Genomic DNA, 12,743 nt, shown 5'->3' on the forward strand with positions numbered 1-12,743 from the left:
GTGGACGTGGGTGTTTGTAGTGTCTGTATGTCAGGATGTGTGGTATAAAAACAAAAAAATACATACAATAATATTCCATTTTATAGACAATAAAAGAATAAAAAAGGAACAACACATATTAAAACCCTTTTTTCACTACTCCCAGCTTCTGCTACTTATGATCCACCTCTTTATAGCTAATTTAAAAGTGGAGAAGGGGCTTATGGTCTTCAACTCCATTGGTAGGCTATTCCATTGTACTGCTGCTGAATATAGGAATGCGTTTTGGCCAATTTTCCTATTGCATCTCACTGGGACGATGTCTGTAGGGCTCCCCCTCGACACAGGCCTATAGTTCCCTGGGTCTAATTTATTGCCTTTTTTGTAAAGCGGAATGACTCTGGCTTGTTTGAGATCATAGGGAAACTGTCCTTGACCGATAGATAGATTTACAATGTGTGTTAAGCCGGAGGTGATGGACTCTGCTGCATCCCTAAGAAATCTAGCAGGTATCTTGTCCTGTCCTGTTGCCTTGTTAGGATTGAGCGCCCTCAGTTTTTTCAAAACTGTGTCCTCAGTCACACTCGCAAAGGAGAAGGAATCTGTCTGGATACCTTTCTGTTTGTAGTACTCCCCTACCTGTTTTTCCCCATACATGTCAGTTGTACTTGGCAGTCTCTTAACTAGGGTATTCGCTATGGTGTTAAAAAACGTATTTAGACAATTAGCTATGTTCTTATTGCCTGTAATCACTGTGCCTCCTATGTCTAGAATCATATTTTTAGCTTTTGTCCTGAGCTTGTTTCCATACCCTGTTTGCTTTAAGCACTTCCATAATTTTTGTGGATTTGATTTATTCTCGATAATTTTGTCATTAAAATATTCAGCCTTGGCTTTCTTGATCATTCCCGTGACCTCATTTCTTTTCTTCTTGAACTCCTCATAATCCTGTTCAACCCTGTTTTTACTGAATTTCGAAAATGTGTCATGTCTGGACTTTATAGCTGCCAGGATCTCTGGGTTCATCCAGGGCTCTTGTCTGATTTTCGTTCTCATTGTTTTTTCTGGTGCACTTTCATTAATTGCCGTCAGAAACAAAGATTTAAAATGACCCCAGGCTTTATCTACGTTCATACTATGATATACTGGTGTCCAATCCATGGAATTGAGTCTGCTTTTTAGAGCTTCGCTGTTCAGGTCATCCCTCTCGATGATGTCCACCATTTGCTGCAGGGACAGCTCCACAAACTCCTGTGAGACGTGCAACATCTCCTCAAAGTGGCACACGATGAAGAGATAGGCCTTGCGAATCAGGTCAGGGCAGTAGTAGATGTCCACAAACCTCCAGATGCCGACACAGTTTTCCAGAGACAGCTGGCCTTCTAGGAAGTCAGAGCACGCTCCTACTATGCCAGTGACGAGAAGCTGGTCTGCAGCCACCAGAAGCTCTTCCACGTTCTCTGCTGTCACCGGCACAAAGCGTGTGTAGGCGTACTCTATGATGAGCTGCATCATACTCGGGGACACCCCAGGGATAGTGTGGACTGCTTTCTCTGAGTCACTCCAGCGATTGAAGAGGGCTCTGTGGGATGCAGAATATAGAGATATCTGATGAGTAAACAGTAAGCAACATTCTGTCCTGTGTAGTAATATATTTTCACTGTAGAAGTATAGGGTCTTAGCACAGTAGAAGTATAGTATCTTTTTACAGTAGAAGTACAGTATAGTATCTGTTTACAGTAGAAGTACAGTATAGTATCTGTTTACAGTAGAAGTACAGTATAGTATTTGTTTACAGTAGAAGTACAGTATAGTATCTTTTTACAGTAGAAGTACAGGATAGTATCTTTTTACAGTAGACGTACAGTATAGTATCTGTTTACAGTAGAAGTACAGTATAGTATCTGTTTACAGTAAAAGTACAGTATAATATCTGTTTACTAACCAAGCTAACCTGAACCAAGCTAACCTGAACCAAGATAAACTTACATGAAATAGTGACTGCATTCACCCAGGATTTTCTTGTGGGCGTTAAACTCAGTGCTGTTGACTTTAATAACCACATCACATAACATTCCCTCCAGACACAGTTCATTCATTGTACGGGACATTGTTTCCTTTTCCATGTGGGGAAAATTTAATTGTATCTACAAAATATATTCAAGCTTACAGACAAGTAGCCGGAAACAACAAGTGATATCTTCACTTGTCTTCTGAGATCTGAGAACTTCTGAGAGAATTGTTGAACACAAATGTTCTAGAATGTTCTATTATGACATCATACTGTGACATCACAAATGTCTAGAATGTTCTAATATGACATCATACTGATGTCATATTAGAAACAGATGTTTCTAGAATGTTCACAAATGTTCTAGAATGTTTGATTATGACATCATACTGTGACATCACAAATGTTCTAGAATGTTTGATTATGACATCATACTGTGACATCACAAATATTCTAGAATGTTTGATTATGTCATCATACTGTGACATCCAGTGATGGGAATAATGGCATTATAAATAACGGCGTTACTAACAGCGTTAGTTTTTTCAGTAACGAGTAATCTAACGGATTACTCTTCCAATCTTCCAAAGCGACTCAGTCAACGACAGACCGCGGTTCTGTGTACGTTTTGATAGTTTGTTTAGCGAGCCCAAATAATCCAAAACTAATCCAACGAACAACGAGCAGTCAACGAAAGACCGCGGGTCCATGAGCGTTTTTTGTTCACTCTTGTGTTAGTTGTGTTGCAGCGCAGGACACTACAGTAGTGGAGGCTACAGCCTTATCAACAGTGCTGCACTTCCTGGTTTAATAGCACAGTCTTCAGGTGGTCAGAGATATATATCTGTATGTCATGCATGTCTTAAATGTCATGATTAGATTAGTAGATGATTAGATTAGATTCTTATAACTGTATGTTGTGTATGTCATAAATGTCATGAATTGAAAATGGGGGACCCTGATGTAAACAAGACGAAAGTCTCTCTGGTCTGCATCCCCTTAACAATTGTGTGTATTGAGCTGTACTGTACTGTACCCATTCTGCAATCTGTTAATTAAAATGTTCAATCAATCAGTATATATTTGTTATTTATTTTTGGTATAGTGCTTAACAAGCATAATTTAATGTTGCCCAGTTGTTTCCTGTTGAGCGGCAATACATATCAAAAGTTCCAAAATATCTATTGTGTTTGTATTATTATTATATTTTTTTTTATTGGTCTTTTTCCCCCTCCATTTTCCTCCGATTTTCTCCCATCCCAATGTTAGTCGTATGCCAATTCCCAGTCCCTTCCTGGTCGCTGCGCACTTACCCCCCACAGTCAGATCATCTGGGAGAGTGGAGGCTACCACGTGCTTCCTCCGACACACGTCCAGCCAATCACCGCTTCTTTTCACCTGGCAGCGCGGATTCTCCTTGAGAGGGCGTAGCGTGTGGGAGGACCACACTATCCCCCTCACGTCCAATCCGCGCTTAGCAGGCGCCCCGACCGAACTGTAGGAGTCGCTGTTTACAACGACCCGGACCCACCCCGCCAGCTTCTCCCACCCTCTGATACAGCCAATTGTATCAGTGCAGACGGCCAGCCAAGCTGGTGACAACCCCGGAGCTGTGAGCTGGATTCGAACAGGCAAATCCAGCTCAGCTCCAGGGCTGGTGACGAACGCAATCTCCGCTCGGCCACCTAACCGCCTGTGTTTGTATTTGTATATCTACATGGCATTTGATTGGAGGCTAGTCTCACTTTGTCCCACAGCAACATTAAAATAGTTTAGATTTGTGTATGTTGTTTATGTAACAAATGTACTTGAAAGTAACACAATAGTTACTTTCTGAAGTAACTAGTTACTTTTATCATTTGTAACTGAGTAAGTAATTGAGTTACTTTTTGGAAGAAGTAACTAGTAACTGTAACTAGTTACTTTTTAAAAGTAACTTGCCCAACACTGGTGACATCACAACGGAACATGTTTGAGTTGCATTTGAATAATTTAAATAATATGTTGACATTAAAAAAGAACAAATAAAATGATAAAAAAAACTACATAAAACAATGATACAAATTATAATAAAATATTTAAGTAAAATGTATAGAAATAAAGAAAAATAAGACAATGAAATAAAGATAATAATTCATTTAAAAGCTATTTTAAAAAGGTAAGTTTTGAGCAGTGCCAACCGAGTCTGCTGTCCTAACAGACTTGGGGTCTGTAGGGTAAGCACTTATTCCCTCCGCCCTGAACATTTATGGAGATGTATGGGCATTTTAAGTCAGTGATAAAAGTGTCTTTCAAGGATAAGTGAGCTACCGCACTGATTATTATAGTTTAATATTCAATATTTGATCACCAAAACCCCCCAAAAAGCATAAAAAGGCCCCTCCCCACCAGAAAAGGCCCCCCAAAAATAGCACAGGCCCAGTGCCCTTTTCAGCCTTTGAGCACCTGCCCCTCTAAAGTCCTGTGCACGTCCCTGAGCCACTGTGTAAACAACTGTATCATCTATCACAAAATGTTACGTTATTGGCATAGATTGGAGCACAGTTAGTGTGTCTACCTTCTGTGAACATTTAGCAACAATCCCTGTTGCAATCCGATCCAAAATGGCGGAGCCATCCATTATAAGAATGGAACTGCACATACAGTAGATTTCATTCACGGTTCTTCCTGCACTTTCCTGAGATACTAAATCCAAATTGAACTCTGCCATTTGAAAGAGGAGATTTGGCCCGATCCATAGATGTGCAAGTTGGCTATAATAAGGTCATTTATAGGCCTGGTATTCTATATTCTATAATAATATTTCAAATGGCATGTGTCCGGATGGCATAATTCAGTACTGTATCTACAAAACATTATGTTTCATCATCTTCCCTTTATTTATTTGCTTAGATTTCTTGTAAACATGATCTCAAGAAGGTGCTGAATGAGCTTAGTGGCCGTTTTTCATGTCTGGTCATTTTTAGCAAGGTGTTATTTAATGTCAAAGTGTCCCACCCAGGGCCGCCTGGGAGAAATCCGAGGCCCTGTGCGAGATTTAAACAGTCAACATATTCATAAATAATAGCGCTGCCCGAGGCTGGGCATGATACAGTCAACATATAGCAAGAGAGAGAGCGAGAGAGAGCTCCCGTTCTACAGTCAATATACAGTGTTATCGCTGCACAGACCCGGCAATGCCCCTGACCCTCCACCAGAGCAAGGCCAGAGAGAGAGAGATAGAGAGAGAGCATGTCTGTTTGTGTGTGTGTGTTAGAGAGAGAGCATGTATATGTGTGTTAGAAAGAGAGAGAAATATATAGAGAGAGAGCATGTCATTTTGTGTGTTAGAGAGAGATATAGAGCATGTCTGTGTGTTAGAAAGAGAGAGAGAGAGAGAGAGCATGTGTGTTTGTGTGTTAGAGAGAGAGAGCATGTCTGTGTGTGTGTTAGAGAGAGAGCATGTATGAGAGAGATAAGCAAAGATGAGCCCCTAAAGGATATTCAACTTTTAATGGAATAACAAAACAGAAGGAAAAGATAACTTCACAAAGGCAACATGAATATACATAGATCCAAAAGGACAAAGATCAACACTTAAATCCAAAGAGAAGAGGGTCTATACCAGAGAAAACAAAGTAGCAAGGAGCCAATGGCCGACATCAGCTAAATAGGCTAACTGCAAATAGAGTAGCCAGGTACTGACACCAGGCCACACACAGCTTTGGCCAACGCTATCCAAGCTACACAAACGACCAAGACAATTCACACACAGCACATGTCGTATCTCCAAATGTTGTGAAGTAACATATGTTTTGCCTGGAAAAAAACATTGTTATTAACAAAACATTCCGGAGGGGAAGGAAGGAAGAGTGGGGTAATGTCCAATGGACATCTTACCTGCACCAAGGAACGCAGGGCGAAAGGCCGCAACACAGGTCTCCACGTTGACGAAAGGCCTCTCGCTGGCGGGACAAAAAGAAGCTATGGCCGGAGCCTTGTCATGGTGCAGGCCCGACTACATCTTCTGTCAAAGATGATGTCGTAGTCAGAGTGCCAGGGTCTACTATTCTCACGGCTAATGTCAATGGTCGTAGCACAAGCTAACAGCTAACTCTAGGCTAACTGATAGCATCAAGCTAACGTTCCCAGCCGAGCGAAAACGAGCAGCTAACGTCGTAGCTAAACAGCTAACTGGCTAACAGTTAGCTCAACCCGGCTATCGCTAACCACTAGCTAATGCAGAAGCAAGCTATGCGGCTACCACTGAAAAACTGTACAACGTGAGAAAAGCAATACAGGCCAACACTTCAGACAGCCGCTGTGTTTTCCTCTTCTCATCCGAAGAGGGAAGGGAAAAAGAAGGCAATACACGTCCCACTACAGAGTGGTGTTTACCATAACGGTGCCGGCAACAAGTCCCTCGCAGACTATAGCCGACTTGAGCATGGAGATATTCTCATAATGAATCACCAAGCTCACCTCCCTCGCACCAGGTGCTGACACCAGGCCACACACCGTTAGCTACTACAACAGCTAGCCGGCCCGTTTGGCTCCCGAGAGAGAGAGAGAGATATATCCACGGCGGGAATAGAATAGAGTGCATTAAAAACTCACCAAACGTCCAAGAGGATGGAGACAACCGCGTGGAGTTGACGAAGTTCATCTGCCTAATGACCGTCCTCTTCATCTTGGCTGGCATAACTAAGCATAACCTCCAAAGCTGCACGCGCGAAATAGTCAAACGCAGCTGACGCATGCCGGCATACACATGATGTAACCCCTCCCTTCTTGAAACCAATCTGCAGAGCCCCAGAGCTCCAATAGAGAATAGTGCAGAGCCGCAGAGCCAGGAACATTCTACAAACGTGTCTAATGTGAAATATATAAGCATATAAGCAAAACTAGATTTTAGGTCTGTGATGAAAAAGGGCCTCGCGGGAAGGGGGGCCTCGCAAAAAAAATTAAATTAAAAATTAAAAAAAATTTAAAAAAATTTAATTATTTTCTTCTGTGCGAGGCCCCTCTTCCCGCGAGGCCCTGTGCGACCGCACTGCTCGCACACCCCCTGAGGCGGCCCTGCTCACGGCGATCGGTGATCGGTATCGGTGGCAAAAAACGTGATCGGGGCATCCCTACAAATAAACATATTTTCGGAGTGTTCCAGTAAGCCTCACGAAAAACACCTCGAGTCTTGTCACACAGTGATGCACGTCGGGTTGAAACGTCAGACTTTCTGTCCTCGTGTCAACCCAGCCTGAATTTGGTGGTACAATGACTCACTTTGTCAATTTACATGAGACGTTTCTCAAACCCACGGGTCACGGATGGTGAAGGACGAGAGGCCTTGGAATGAAGAAGGGAGCCTGTAGCAGAGACGCCACTGCCAGAACGTCTCTTTCTTTCCTCTCTCCCTTCTTATAGGAGATCTGGGAATATGCTTATCAGAGAGGGAAATGGCTGATTTGAGCATGCCGTTCTGCCGAGGCCTTGGAACTCATTCACATACAGAACACACACACACATACACACACACACACACACACACACACACACACACACACACACACACACACACACACACACACACACACCCTCGCACACCCCAATAAGTCAAGTCAAGTCAAGTCAAGAGTTTTATTTGTCACGGCATACGAGTATACAATGAAATGCGGGTCTTGCCCGCAACGATGTGCAATATAGTGGTACAACATATAATAGAATCCAATACAAAAAACATTGTGCAATAACAGGTAACAGGCAACATGGTGTGACATCTCGGCATTTGTACATAGTTATTTACAGAGTATATAGGACATGCTAGGTAGCTTTGGTAGTGCAATACACGCTTACTGTTGCTAATACTAGTTTAAAGTGGCCTTTCCTTTTGGCAATAAGTGTGGGTGTGTGCGGCATGAGTGTGTGCCCGCTCATGTTAAAGTGTCAAAGTGGCTGCTAGTGTGTGAGCGTGCACATCGTGCGTGTCGTGTGTGTGCTCATGTGTGCTTATGTGTGGATAGTTCAGTGTTACTCAATGTTCATTGTTCAAGACTCTGATGGCTCTGCGCTGACATGGTTGTCATCATACCTCAATGACCGCTCCTACCAAGTGTCATGGAGAGGGACCCTGTCGGCCACCCGCCCCCTGCGGACGGGTGTCCCCCAGGGCTCGGTTTTAGGACCCCTTCTCTTCTCCCTCTACACTAAATCACTGGGTAACATTATCACGTCTCATGGCTTCTCCTACCACTGTTATGCCGACGATACTCAACTCTTCCTCTCCTTCCCTCCCTCAGATATCCACGTCTCTGAGCGGATCTCGGCCTGTCTGTCCGACATCTCCGCCTGGATGACGACCAACCACCTCAAACTGAACCTAAGCAAAACAGAATTGCTCCACCTGCCGGCCAAATCCTCCCCCCTGACCGACCTTTCCATCACAGTCGAGAATGCAGCTGTGACCGCGTCCCCGACCGCCAAGAACCTTGGTGTTGTCCTCGACGACCAGTTGAACTTCTCTGCTCACATCGCAGCGACAACCAGAACCTGCCGATTCCTCCTGAGCAACGTCAGAAGGATACGCCCCTTCCTGACAAAAGAAGCCACCCAACTCCTCGTCCAATCAACAGTCATCTCCCGCCTCGACTACTGCAACGCACTGCTCGCTGGCCTCCCGGCCACTGCCACTAAGCCTCTTCAACTCATTCAGAACGCAGCGGCCCGCCTGATCTCAAACCTACCGAAGTCGGCCCATGTCACCCCACTTCTTAGGGACCTGCACTGGCTCCCCATTGCTGCACGAATCCGCTTCAAGGCCCTTGACCTAGCATACCGTGCGGCAAAGGGAACTGCTCCCGCCTACCTCCGGTCAATGGTCTCTAACTACACACCCTCAAGACCCCTACGCTCTGCATCTTCTGGCCGCCTCAGACCTACTCCTATCCAAGCTCCGGGAGGGTCATCAAAGAGAAGTCGCCTATTCTCAGTCCTTGCCCCACAATGGTGGAATGAACTACCCACCCCAGTTAGGACAGCCGAAACACGTCCAATCTTTCGCCGTCGACTAAAGACTCACTTCTTCAACCATTATCTGAATTAAAAAAAAAAAAAAAAAAAAAAAAAAATCTAACCCTAACTAACCATACTGTCATGCACTTGTCCTAATAAACTAACCTACACTGTAGCACTCAACACTTTGATGAACATTGTTACTCAGCTGATAGAGTTGTGCTCTTCCTGATGGCTTGTCGTACAGAACTTGTAAGTCGCTTTGGATAAAAGCGTCAGCTAAATGACTAAATGTAAATGTAAATGTAAATGATGGCCTGCATGGGGGAAGAAGCTGAGCCTAAGCCTCTCTGTCCTAGTAGCTGGGGTTCGCAGGCGTCTGCCTGACCTCAGCAGCTGAAACAGGCTGTTATTGGGGTGGTGGGGGTCTTTCATTATTCTGCAGGCTCTGGATTTGCACCTCTTGTTGTATAGAACCTGCAGGGGAGGTAGTGCAATACCCGTGGTACGCTCGGCTGAGCGCACCACTATCTGTAGGGCCTTCTTGTCCTGTGCCGTGCTGTTTCCATACCAGGCAGTGATGTTTCCAGTGAAGATGCTCTCTACAGCTCCTGAGTAGAAGGACTGGAGTATCTTCCCCGATACTCTGAACTTCCTTAACTGTCTCAGGTGGTAGAGGCGCTGTTTCGCCTTCTTTACTACTGTGTCTATGTGTGTTGACCATGTCAGATCCTCTGAGATGTGGACCCCCAGGTACTTAAAGCTGCTCACCCTGTCCACGGTAGCCCCGTTAATCATCAGTGGTGTGTGTGTCTCCTGCTGTCCTCTCCTATAATCCACGATCAGCTCCTTGGTTTTACCAATGTTCAGGAGCAGGCTGTTGTCCTGGCACCAGCGTTCCAGTACCTCAACCTCCTCCCGGTAGGCCTTCTCGTCGTTGTCCGAGATCAGCCCCACCACCACCGTGTCGTCTGCGAACTTCACTATGGAGTTGGAGCTGAACTTGGCCACACAATCGTGTGTGTAGAGTGAGTACAGCAGGGGGCTCAGAACACAGCCCTGGGGGGACCCGATGCTCAGGGTGATGGTGTTGGAGGTCTGACCCCCCACCCTGACCGCCTGGGGTCTTTCACTCAGAAAGTCCAGTATCCAGGCGCTCAGGGCGGAGCTCAGACCCAGCTCGATCAGCTTGTCCACCAGTCTGGTGGGGACTATGGTGTTGAACGCTGAGCTGTATGAACAACAGTCTCACATAGCCCCCCTTCTGATGGTCAAGGTGAGAGAGGGTGCTGTGCAGTACCTGGGAGACCGCGTCGTCAGTGGACCTGTTTGTCCTGTATGCAAATTGCATAGGGTCCATATCACTGGGGAGGGAGGCACAAATGTGGTCCTTGACCAGCCTCTCGAAACATTTCATGACCACAGAGGTGAGTGCCACCGGTCTGTAGTAATAACTGTGAATTGAACTTGCATTGCTGCACTATAGTCCATCCGTTGCAAGTCAACGCACCCCCCCCCCCTCCATCCATTAACTCAACTGGACTGTCACTGTAATATTTATGTACAGTTGTACAGTGTCCCCCACCCACCCCTCCTACCCAACCCCCCCACCCCACCCACCCAACCACCTCCAATGTACAGTCAGATTGGTTATTTTTGGTTGAGGTTGAAAAAGTTATGTTGATTCAATATTTAATTAAAAAAAGAAAAAGAAAAATCGCGATTTGATTGATTGATTAATTTGCATTTTTTTTCAATTTCTTTTTCCTTCTCTCTGACTGTCAGCGCTAGCTCTAGTCTCCACCCACCGCCACCCCCCCGCCACACACACACACACACACACACACACACACACACACACACACACACACACACACACACACACACACACACACACACACACACACACACACACACACACACACACACACACACTCCTGTCTGCAACGCGGGTCAGACTGAGAGAGAGCTGGGTGCTGCGCTGTTCTAAGTGAGCATGGCCTATTGAGTTGATTGATTGATTGATTGCTAATTTTATTACTGTAAGCTTGGTTTCCAACTGGTTAAGTTTAGGCCCTCTACAGTAGGTTTAAAAAAATAAATAAAAAAATAGGGCGAAGAAAACGTTTTTTTCCTATAGGGCAAAGAAAACTTTTTAATTTGTTTTACCTACTTTCTATAGAAGCATCTAAGAATGAAGTTCTATGGAAAGTAGGTCTGCATTCCCTTAACAATTGTGTGTATTGAGCCGTACTGTATTGTACCCATTCTGCATCTGGTAATAACATTTTCAATCAATCATTCCAATAATACACAGTTGGATGTGTTAGTTGGTTGGATGCACTTCAAGCTGCTTCCACATGAGGCAACTTCTCTCAATCATTCCAATAATACACAGTTGGATGTGTTAGTTGGTTGGATGCACTTCCGATCTGCTTCCACATGGAGGCAAATTGTCTTTTTTGTAGTTGTGGGAACAACTTTTTCTGGCGGATGGTTTTTTCAATAAATATTCGATTAATGTGTGTTTATTGTATAGAAATAAGGTTGGATGAATGTGGCAGTTGTATAAAAGCTTTACACCACTTGCAGTCGTGATTTGTGAACAATAAACCATGCCTAGGGGGGTCTAACGACCACCCCTAGGCATGGTTTATTGTTTACAAACCACTCCTGCGCGTGATGTAATGCTTAATTATTACAGCTACTAACGTTAGCTAGCTAGCATGCTAGCTAACGTTAGTCTGCCATTTTGTTTCGTGATTAAAATGTACATTTTTAAGAGTTACATAAGCATTGTTGTAACTAGTGTTAACAAATACTTTATTATAGTTCAATTGTGTTAAACTTGGGACACAGCCATGGCTCTATATTTTATTTCGTTTTGTATGTGAGGCATTTTAGCTTGAAGTTGTTGTGTTCCATTGTGGGTCTTCAGCACAATGGAATCCCTTGCTGAGGGTAAGATGGTTTTCTGTCTGCTCAGACTCAGAATACTTAATTAACATGATCTGTGCTTCATAAAAAACAGATATTGTTTATCTGGTTTTGGTTATTTTGCACAGTAAATACTTATTCAGGCCTACCTGCAATTCAGAATTTAATCCAGCAGGGCGGCAGTGATGTTCATTCTGCCTTTTGTTATATATAAAAAATGGGGCTTTGAAAGACTGACATATTTGAACTTCTAGCTCCTGCTACTCTAAACATATATATATATATATATATATATAATATACACAGTCTTGATAAATTGCATACAAGGTTTTTTGAATATTTTGATCATCTTCTTTTTAGAATTTGCTGGCAATCATCGCCACCCCCAAGGCTATCAAGGTGAGTTAACTAACACATTCTCAAATCATGTTTTGTTTTTACCACCAGACATGCGCTAGGTATATGGAGCTAGGTACACTTGCTACTGTATATGGTGCTCATTGATAACTACTTTGATGGTGCTTATTTTTTCCTTATTTTGTTAATTATGTTGCTCTTTCTCTAGGAATGCCAATGTATAACTCCAGCCCCTATTACCACACTGCCATTGATTCAGCTCAGTAAGTATTATCTTTCAATTCAATATTGTCTGTCTCTCTCACCCCACTTCAAACTCCACACCTTTATCTGTGTTTTCATCTCTGTCTTTCTGTCTCTCTCACCCCGACCCCCTCCACTTCACACAACACCTACATTGCCAAAGCCATTGTCATTTGATGACACAGCAGTGCTATGTCTGTCTCTCCCTCTATCTCCGTCTCCCTCTCTC

Source organism: Notolepis coatsorum, assembly GCF_963971535.1.
Source record: "Notolepis coatsorum genome assembly, chromosome: 3".
NCBI classification, from domain to species: domain Eukaryota; kingdom Metazoa; phylum Chordata; class Actinopteri; order Aulopiformes; family Paralepididae; genus Notolepis; species Notolepis coatsorum.